General features: G+C 37.3%; 1 pseudogene; it reads left to right on the forward strand.

Moving 5' to 3' along the window:
* LOC132670840 (histone H3.3A-like) overlaps positions 1–10,599 on the forward strand; it is a 94,616-nt pseudogene extending 84,017 nt beyond the window's left edge.
* The last annotated feature ends 302 nt before the right edge of the window (positions 10,600–10,901 follow it).

A 10,901-nucleotide genomic window follows, 5' to 3' on the forward strand; every position in this document is an offset into this window, starting at 1 on the left:
AGTAAATATTTAAAAAATAATAATTTTTAAATAATTGATTTTTTAAAAGGGAAAGAAACATATTTATAAATTGTTGTGGTAATGAGTACCATTTTGCCTTTGAGCCTGAGCCTTACCTTTTGCATATTTGTCAATGACTTCATCAAAACCTGCCTTCTTCATATATTCATATTTAATAGAGAATATAGCCAGATTTGTCAATCTCTTTACTCACTGTTGATTGAAAAACTTTTTATTGACTTTAATTTTGAAAAGTTTATTTCAAATGAAGCAACATATCTACAAATAAGAAAAGTCTTAAGCAAAAAGGATAAGTTTGGCAGAGATATTGTGAAATGGCAAAATCCCATTTCACAATAAATTTTAAAAATTACATGTCTTTGTTTCTTTAGTATTGATTTTATTTTTTAACGTTTATTTATTTTTTGAGACAGAGAGAGACAGAGCATGAACGGGGGAGGGTCGGAGAGAGGGAGACACAGAATCTGAAACAGGCTCCAGGCTCTGAGCTGTCAGCACAGAGAGGGAGACACAGAATCTGAAACAGGCTCCAGGCTCCGAGCTGTCAGCACAGAGAGGGAGACACAGAATCTGAAACAGGCTCCAGGCTCCGAGCTGTCAGCACAGAGCCCGACGCGGGGCTTGAACTCACGGACAGTGAGATCATGACCTGAGCCGAAGTCGGCCGCTTAACCGGCTGAGCCACCCAGGCGCCCCTCTTTAGTATTGATTTTAACCGCTTTCAAATGTCTACATTTTAAATTCAAAATTTTAAACACAAACAAGAACTCCATATAGTTATGTAAAATGACAGAATTAAAGGAACTGAAGTTTTGTTTCTTCATCTTTACAATCTCTGTGTCATCATTTTTATATCAAATTTACTCTTTAAATGCAGAAATATATAATAGCACAGGGGCTGAAGACAAGAACAGCATCTGTAGTGAACACAAGCAATTCTGAACCATTATGAACTTACTCTACAACAAATATGTAGCCGAGTTTGAGTGTGTTGGATGCTGATTCCAAATTGATGTCCATGTAGCATACAATGTTTCAGTGATAAAAAAAAATAATAAATGACAAATAATTTTTGTAAAGTAGTCTCCACCCCCAGCATGGAGCCCAATACAGGGCTTGAACTCATGACCCTGAGATCAAGACCTGAGCTGAGATCAAGAGTTGGATGCTTAACTGACCAACCCACCCAGGTGCCCCAATGATACATGATTTTTAAGATGATTAAAAATATGCTAAGTGAGGTATGTACATATTAATATTTTGTTATTTGTTATTGCTTATTATGTTAATTTTAGGTTCACAGGAAAATTGAGAGGAAAGTACAGAGATTTCCCATATAGTCCCTATCCCCCACATGCATGGTCTCATTATCCCATTATCAATATCTCCCACCCAATTGGTACATTTGTTACAATTGTTGAACCTAAACTGACACACCTTAATCACTCCCAAATCCATACTTTACCTTAGGGTTAACTCTTGGTCTTGTACATTCCATGGATTTGGGCAAATATATAATGGTATGTATCCCTCATTATAGTGTCATACAGAGTATTTCCCTGGCCTAAAAATTTTCTGGGCCTATTCATCCCTCCAAATGCTCAACCTCTGGTAACCACTGATGGTTTTACTCTTTCCAGAGTTTTGCCTTTTCCATGTCATACAGTTGGAATCATACAATATGTAGCTGTTTCAGACTGGCTTCTTTTACTTAGTTACATACATTTAAGGTTCCTCTATGTCTTTTCATGGCTTTATAGCTCACTTTGTTTTAGCGCTAAATAATATTCCCTTATCTGGATGTACCACAGTTTATCCATTCACCTACTGAAGGGTATCTTGGTTGCTTCTAAGCTCCAGCAATTATGAATAGAGGTGCTACAAATATCTGTGTGAAGGTTTTTCAGTAAACATTACTTTTCAGCTCCTTTGTGTAAATGCCAAGGGATGCAGTCACTGGATTAAATGGTAAGAGCATGTTTAGTTTTGTAAGAAACTGCCAAACTTCCAAGGTGGCTGTACCATTTTGCATTCACACCAGCAATGAACGAGAGTCCCTGTTGACCTACATTATTAAGCAAATTTGATATTGTCAATGATCTAGAGTTTAGCCATTTGAATAGGTGTGTAATGGTATGAATTACTGGTTTTTTGGAGGAAGATTATAAAGGTAAAGTGCCATTTTCATCATATGATATCAAGGTTACATACCACCAACATGACATAGGACTGTTGATATTGATCTCCTGACTGAAGTAGTATTTGCTAGGCTTTTCTACTATGAAGATTTTCCTCACCCACAACTTTCCGTATTGTACTTTTAGGAAGGAAGGCAGCCTACATTTAAGGAGTAGAAACTTATGCTCCCCTTCTTTTAGGTTTGAGTATCTATATACTGTATTTAGAAATTTTATGCATAGGAAATTTGCCTATTCTCACCCATTAATTAATTAATTTAGTCATTTATACCATTATAGACTCATGGATATTTATTTTATATTTTTGGTTACAATTTGATGCTTTTATTCTTTCTTTCTTTCTTTCTTTCTTTCTTTCTTTCTTTCTTTCTTTCTTTAAATATTTATTTATTTTGGGGAGAGCACAAGAGGGGGAGGGACAGACAGAGGTGGACAGAGGCCCCAAAGTGGGCTCTGCACTGACAGGCTGATAGCAGCAAGCCTGATGTGGGGTTCAAACTCACGAGCCACGAGATCATGACCTGAGCCGAAGTTGGACGCTCAACCGACTGAGCCACCCAGGTCCCCTATGCCACTTTTATTGTGTTGCTCAACTTATTCCATTTTTGGAATTGAGAGTTCTTTCGCCTGGCTCTTATGCCTCTCTGACATAGCCCCCCAGTGTGTGTGTGTGTGTGTGTGTGTGTGTGTGTGTGTGTGTGTGTGTGTGTTGAACAATCCCTTACTTTCTGACACCACAAGATGATCCAGGTTCATTTTGTAAATGCCTGCCCAAGTCCAGAATCAGCCATTTTCCAAGGAACCCTGGTTCTGTTTCATGGATAACGGTATTAGAAGCCAAGATCTAGGCCCTAAGTGTGTTTATTATGTTTGGGGTGTCATTTCTTCTAAGCTGAGTGGACAGAATGAAGAAGTATGTGTGCACATACTAACCCATCTGTATACACATATCTATAAATACTTCTATATTTAACCATCTGTACCTATGAATTAAATGTGAATTCTTTTTTTTTAAGTTTATTTATTTTTGAGAGAGACAGATTGTGAGTGGGGGAGGGAGATAAAGAATCTGAAGCAGCCTCCAGTCTGTGAGCTGTCAGCACAGAGCCTGACATGGGGCTCAAACCCACAAACCAGGGAATCATGACCTGAGCTAAAGTGAATGCTTAACTGACTGAGCCACCCAGGTGGCTAAACACGCATTCTTACTGATGTCTCCAACTTTAATACATTACCACATTTTTTATTCTGTCTATCCTGTTCCCCTGGCTTGTCTGTAACCTCCCACTCATGAGAAGAATTATATATACGTGATCTTAGTTAATCCTGTGAGCTAGGAATTAGTATGTCATTTAATAGTTGAGGAAACTGAGGCTCAGAGATAATACATTTTTTCAAAGACACAGTAATTAAGAGGTGGAAACCAAACTTCTTCTGGGAGAAAAATAATATTTAAGGCAAAAAATTAAAAGGTATGTGGTTTGTGTAGTAGACCATTCTGATGAATTGGTAAAATGCATTTAAGCTATGTTGATATGGTCCAGAATTAAACATAGACGAATTTGACATTATACCAGTTGTTTCAATGTTGTGTGCACATCTTTAGGACCAAACTATTACATTGAAGATCTGTTGTTAATTGTACATCACCCTGTGAGTCAACTGTAAAACTTCAAATTTGTTTTATATCTTCTAAAAGAGGCATAACTTGTTCTTAAATCATAAAGATCATTTTATGTTGTATATTTTAAGTCAATTGATTGAAGAATAATAAATAGTAATGGATTAGATAGGGAAATTGCACCTCTAGTCATATTTTTCCTGACCCACTTAAAAAACCCAAAACAGCAGGGTGCCTGGGTGGCTCAGTAGGTTAAGTGTCTGACTTCAGTTCAGGTCATGATCTTACGGTTCATGAGTTCTAGCCCCATGTTAGGATCTGTGCTGACAGCTCAGAGCCTGGAGTCTGCTTCGGATTCTGTCTCTCCCTCACTCTCTACCCCTCCCCTGCTCACACTCTGTCTCTCTTTCTTTCTCAAAAATAAATAAACAATTTAAAAAATCCAAAACAACAACCATGCCCCCCAATTATGGCCTATTTTGAAATATTAATTTTGACTTGTTCTTGAAAATGGAACTCTGTGATAAAAGAGCGTGGGAAACACTGCATCTATCAATCCCCTTTTGTAAATTCACACTTGCCTATTAAGGCAGTTGAGAAAACCTGCAACAAAAAATCAGTTCAACTTTTGAATCACTGTTTCCCTTTGTCTATAGAATGCTGTTTTCATGTAAAGGCTATTAACATCCCATATATGTATATCTATATCTATATCTATATCTATGTCTATGTCTATATCTCCCTTATATTTGGAACACAATTGCTTCTTCATTTCACAAGCGAGGGGACTTGGTTTACTTCTTCTATTTTCAAAATCTGAAACAGGGCTTGGCACATAGTAGTTACTCAATATTTGTCAAATGAATGAACAAATATTTATTGAGCATCTACTGTGTGTCAGTCACAAGGAATATTATGAAAAAACAAACATGCTCTCTAGGCAACTTACGCTCTAATAGAAAAGATTATAAATAAGCAAGTAAAAAGTAAAATTTTCGATAAGAGTTAGGGAAACAAACACAATATTGAGATGAAGCATAAAAGAGGTGATGGCAATGGTACTTTTGAAGATAAGTAGCTAGATACTAAAATACTTTTTTTTTTTAAATTTAAGAGAGAGAGAGAGAGCGCACAGGGGAGGGGCAGAGGGAGAGTGAGACTCTTAAGCAGGATCCATGCTCAGGATGGAACCCAACATGGGGCTCGATCTCGAATGAGCCACCCAAGTGCTCCCAAACAGTTAGCTCTTTAAAGCATTTACTCAAACAAGTCAATAGTTAACCAGAACTTGAATATTTCTTTTTTAAAGATATTTATTTATTTATTTATTTATTTATTTATTTATTTATTAAGAGAGAGAGCAGAGGAGGGGCAGAGAGAGAGAGGGAGACAGAGGATCCCAAGCAAGCTCCGCACTGTCAGCGCAGAGCCCTATGTGGGGCTTGAACCCATAAAGTGTGAGATCAGGACCTGAGCTGAAATCAAGGGTTGGCCGCTTAACCGACTGAGCCACCCAGGCACCCCTGAATATTTCTAACATCGGCTTTCAGTCAGAACGCATGTTGAAATAGGTTATATTAATTTAAGTACTTGCATTAAATGGATAGCATGCTCAAAAGAACTTAAATTAAAAGAATTTCATAAAGGAACTATCTACAGAAATACGGACAAGTTTAAAGGAAGAAACAAGGAAAGAAGAGGATCTCAAGAACCAAAGACAGCCAGAAGTCATTAGCACCGTTAGACCTGAAAAACAAGGAAGTTAGTGGGAGCAAGGCTTTGGGGGTTGACTGAAAAAAAATTATATTAAGCATCTAGGTCATATGCAAGTAATACAAACATCATCTATATAAATAGGCCAAAACTGTGATTCCATTTAGACAAAAATCAAATTTGTCTTCTTGACTGCCTTAATCACAATCCTCACATGCAATGGCACTCAAATGTGTATTGAACATACAGATTGCATCCAGCTCAGTCTTTCACACATGGTTTCCTACGAACCATCAAATAGTCATATAGATTAGTAGCTACCAGCGGCAAGGATGCACTGCAAAAGTACTTATCTGTCTGCCCAAGTACTAAAAGTATCAAGTAAGCATGAGCTGGGGAAGGCAAAGCCAACAGTTGAAAATACTGGTAAACAATGTCCTCTTTTACTAATTTTCTCACTGTTATTAACCCTCAAATACTGCCTCATCCCTTGTTGGTTTCCTTAAATTCTGCTTATGCCTTTGTAAATATATTCCCTTTATTAAATTCTACCCCCCCACACACAAAAATTGCACCTAACAGATGCAAATTTCTTGAATAGCGATAATCATATGAGTTAATGATTGTTTTCAAAATTTGAATACAAAGTAGTAACTGCAGTTAAAAAGCCAGGGTAACTTTTATAAGAGTCATAACATTTCAAATTTAAAACTATGTTCTATTTGGCAATTATATACTTCAAATGAAGAAAATTATTTTCTTGTGGGTCCAGTGAAGAAACCAGAGAAATCAGCAATAAGCTGAACAGAGGTTTAAAAGGGTCCTGGCCCAAAGGTGCAAAACAGGTTTTCTTTCATGTTTACTTTTAAGTGTGTGAGCAGTCAATTAAAGAGCACCTTAGAAAACTATGTTTTCCATATAGAGGAATTTGCCATGAATTTTCATATATAATCACATTATTCCATTCTATGTGGAAAAAGATTAAACATTGACCTTTTTAAAAGAACAAAATGGCTCTAGGTAATTTTAAATATCTGTTTAAAAACAGGATTCTTGGGGGTGTCTGGGTGGCTCAGTCAGTTAAGCATCTGACTTCAGCTCAGGTCATAATCTCGCAATTCATGAATTCGAGCCCCGTGTGAGGCTCTGAGCGGACAGTGTGGAGCCTGCTTGGGATTCTCTCTCTCTCCTCTCTCTCTGCCCCTCCTCTGCTCATGCTTTCTCTCTAAATAAATAAACACCCCAAAAGAAGAAGCACTTTATATTTGTATTAAATTTTTTAATGTTTATTTATGATTGAGAGACAGAGAGACACAGAACGTGAACAGGGGAGGGGCAGAGAGAGGGGGAGACACAGAATCTGAAGCAGGCTCCAGGGTCTGAGCTGTCAGCAGAGAGCCCGATGAGGGGCTTGAACTCAAAAACTACGAGATAATGACCCAAGCCAAAGTTGGACGCTTAACCGACTAAGCCACCCAGGCGCCCCAAAAGAAGAAGCACTTTAAAAAAGAAAGGATTTGTTTAGGTCATGTGAGTTAATTAACATTCAAAAACATGCTACTGAAAGTATAATGGATTATAAGCACTAAATTCGGTATTTATTTTTCTTTTCTTTTTTCCTACTTAATCTACTATATATATATAGAATTATGTGATGTTTATAACAGAGAACATAAGCAACTAAATTACCATGTTGCAACATTAGAACCAAAATTGTCTTTTTTGCCAGAATCCATTTATGCAAGTGCTTAGGTGGGACTGGCTCAATACTCTCAGAGATAGGTAAACTTAGGTTTGGCCAGACAAAGCCACAGTGATTACTTCAGAAACTGGTTACTTAGAACCAATGAGTCTCAATGACAAACAAGGTAAGAATTCATCAGATTCATAACATATTTTGATGATGCAGTCAGCAGGATTTGCAAATAGTTTAGATGGTATAAAAGAAAGAGAAGAGTCAAGACTGATTAACTTGAGCATTTGGGTGATGGTAGCCACATACTGAGATGGGAAACACAGGAGAAAAAAGTTTTAATAGAATAAAAATTAAAGGTTTAGTTCTGGACATAATAAATTTGAGATGTCTTATTAGACATACATGGGTATAAGACATGCCCAGCAAACAGTTGTACAGATGAATTTAAGATAAATTTAGAATTCCTTAGGGTAGATTCCTAGCAGTAGAGTTGTTGTATCAAAGGTTATGTGCGTTTTTACTGAGTTGTGCTGGAGCTAGCTTCTGCTGGCTCATAAGAGTTGATTGTTAAATTTTCAAGAATTTTTTGAGCCAATTGTTAGAGATATCCATTTAAAAAATTAAATTACATAACCTTAAAATTAAATACATTATTTTTAAAAAGAAGGAAAATGGGGGGAGGGGGAGGTTGGTCAGAGGAGGTCTAGTGGAGAGCTAGGATATTCACCACTGCCCAGCAATAATGGGCATAAATGAGGCACTCCTGTCTTTCCCAGGCAGAATGGTATCATTTGAAGCACTAGTGGGGAGTCAGAAATTCCATTCCTGCACAGCAGTAATGAATAGCCCCCACCTTGCATGTAAACAGAGTCCAAACTGGAAATCTGGACTTGTACCCTGACTTCTACCCCAACTTGTCAGTGATGAGGTGGTGGGCATTTCCTTTCCCCTGCCATATAAATGTCAGGGAAAGCTAGCTAAAACAGGAGATTTAAATCATATCCATAGTCTTACAACACAAAACCCCCAAATATCAAAATTTCAATAAAAAATCATACACCCCACCTGGAACCAGGAAAATTTCAAACTAAATTACAACCTGAGATGATAGAGATATTAGATCTATCTGACAAAGTTTAAAGTAGCCATCATAAAAAAAAATACTTTGAGCAAATGTAAAATGAGCAAATGTAAAACTATGTTTGAATCATAGAAAAATAAAAATTCTTGGCAAAAAAATAGAAAATGTAAAGATGGACTAAATGAGAATTTTAGATATGAAAAATATAATAACCAAAATAAAAACTCAGTGGATGGGCTCAACAGCAGAACAGAGGGATCAGAGGAAAGAACTAATGAACTGCAAGATAGAACAATAGAAATTACTCTATCTGAACAACAAAGAGAAAATAGACCAAAAAGAAAAAAAAAAAGAACAGAGCCTTAGGAATCTGTGGAATCATAACAAAAGATCTAATGTTTATGTCAGCAGAATCCAAGAAGAAGAGAAAGAAGGAGTGGTTAAAAAAGTACTTGAAGAAATAATGGCTGAAAACTTTCTAAACATGGGAAAAGACACATACTTACATATTCAATAATCTGAGTGAACCACAGAAAGGATAAACCCAAAGACATCTAAACCAAAACATAGAGTTAAACTTTTGGAAACTAAAGACAAATTAAAAATCTTGAAAACAGGGGGAGGGAAACAGTACCTTGCCTATCAGAGAAAAACAATTCAAATGACAATGGATCTCTCATTGAAAGTCATGGGAGTCAGAAAGTAGTGACACACCACTTTTAAAATACTAAAAGAAACAAACTCTGGACCCAGAATTATATATCTGGTAAAAATACCCTTTAGGAATGAAGGGAAAATCAAGATATCCTCAGATACAGGAAAACGAAGAAGTTGTCACCAACTGTAAGAATGGTTAAAAGAGTTCTCTAAACAGAAAGGAAGGGACTTAAAAAAGCAAGCTTGGAGCATTAAAAAGGATGAAGAAATATGGTAAAGAAAAATAAAATTAATTAGCTTTTCTTCTTTTTTTGAGGTTTCTAAAACATGCTTGACAACTGAAGCAAAATGTTTAACAGTGATGTGGTTATACATGTATGTACAAGAAATATTTAAGACATTATAAAGGGGGGAGTGTAAAGGAAAACAAAGGACAATATGGTTTCTATACTCCCTTCAAACTAATAAATTGACATCAGTAGACTGTGATAAGTTATGTATGTATGATGTAATACTTCGAACAATCCCTAAAAAAACTACACAAAGAGATGCATGATAAATAAATAAAAATGGAATTCTAAAAATATTCAAGCAATCCATAGGAAGGCAGGAAAGGAAAATACAAAGACAAAAAACAGGACAAACAGAAAATAAAAAATAAAACGACAACTTACACTCTAAAATATCAATAATTACCTTAAATGTAAATGGTCTAAATACAAATCAATAGACAGAAATGGTCACAGGCACCTGGGTGGCTCAGTCAGTTAAATGTCCATCTTCGGCTCAGGTCATGATCTCACAGTTTGTGAGTTTGAGCCCTATACCGGACTCTGTGCTAACAGCTCAGAGCCTGGAACCTGCCTGGGTCTCCCTTTCTCTCTGTGCCCCTCCCACGCTCGTGCTTTGTCTCTGTGTCTCTCAAAAATGAATAAACATTAAATTTTTTTTTAATAGATATAAATGGTCAGAGTGAATTAAAAACACAACCCAACTATTCTATAAGAAACTCACTTCAAATATAATGATATAGTCAGGTTGACAGTAAAAGAACAGGGGAAAAAGACATCATACAAACATCAATTAAAAGTAGTAAGTAGTAGGGTTCCCAGCCACTACAGTGGCCACAGTGACTTGCTCACACCAGTGCCACCTATAGTTTGCTGAGCTCCAGCCTAAGAGGGGTAAGTAAGGAGGTCTCTACACCATGACTCCTACAAAGCCAACTGCAAATCCACTAGTGGTAAAGTACCGAGGAAGCAACTGGATACAAAAGCTGCTCTCAAGAGTGGGCCCTCTACTGGAGAAGTGAAGAAACCTGTTACAGGCCTGGTACTGTGGCACTCTGTGAAATTAGCCATTATCAGAAGTCTACTGAACACTTCTGATAACCAAACGTCCTTTCCAGCGGTTAGTACAAGAAATTGCTCAGGACTTCAAAACAGATACGTGTTTCCAGAATGCAGCTATTGGTGCATTTCAGGAGGCAAGTGACACCTATCTGGTGGGCCATTTTGAAGAAACCACCATTTGTACTATCCATGCCAAACAAGTAACAATCATACCACAATAAATCCAGCTAGCACATAGCATAAGTGGAGAACATGCTTAAGAATCCACTATGATAGAGAGGAAGAGCCAAGATGGCGGAACAGCATGGAAGTTTCTTGTGTGTCTCGAGACCATGAAATACAGCCGGACCAACACAAAACCATCCTACACACCTACAACACTGATTGGAGGATTAACACAACAATCTGCACAACCTGAACCACAGAATTCAGCAGGTACGCACCGCAGAGAGGTGAATTTGGGGAGCAAGAAGCCGTGAAAAGTAGGGAACCGCTTTTGAGGGTGGAGAGAGGATGGAGACGGAGGACAGGGGGAGCATACTGGAAAAGCACCCCTTTTGGG

This window comes from Panthera onca, chromosome C1, assembly GCF_046562875.1.
Source record: "Panthera onca isolate mPanOnc1 chromosome C1, mPanOnc1 haplotype 2, whole genome shotgun sequence".
NCBI classification, from domain to species: domain Eukaryota; kingdom Metazoa; phylum Chordata; class Mammalia; order Carnivora; family Felidae; genus Panthera; species Panthera onca.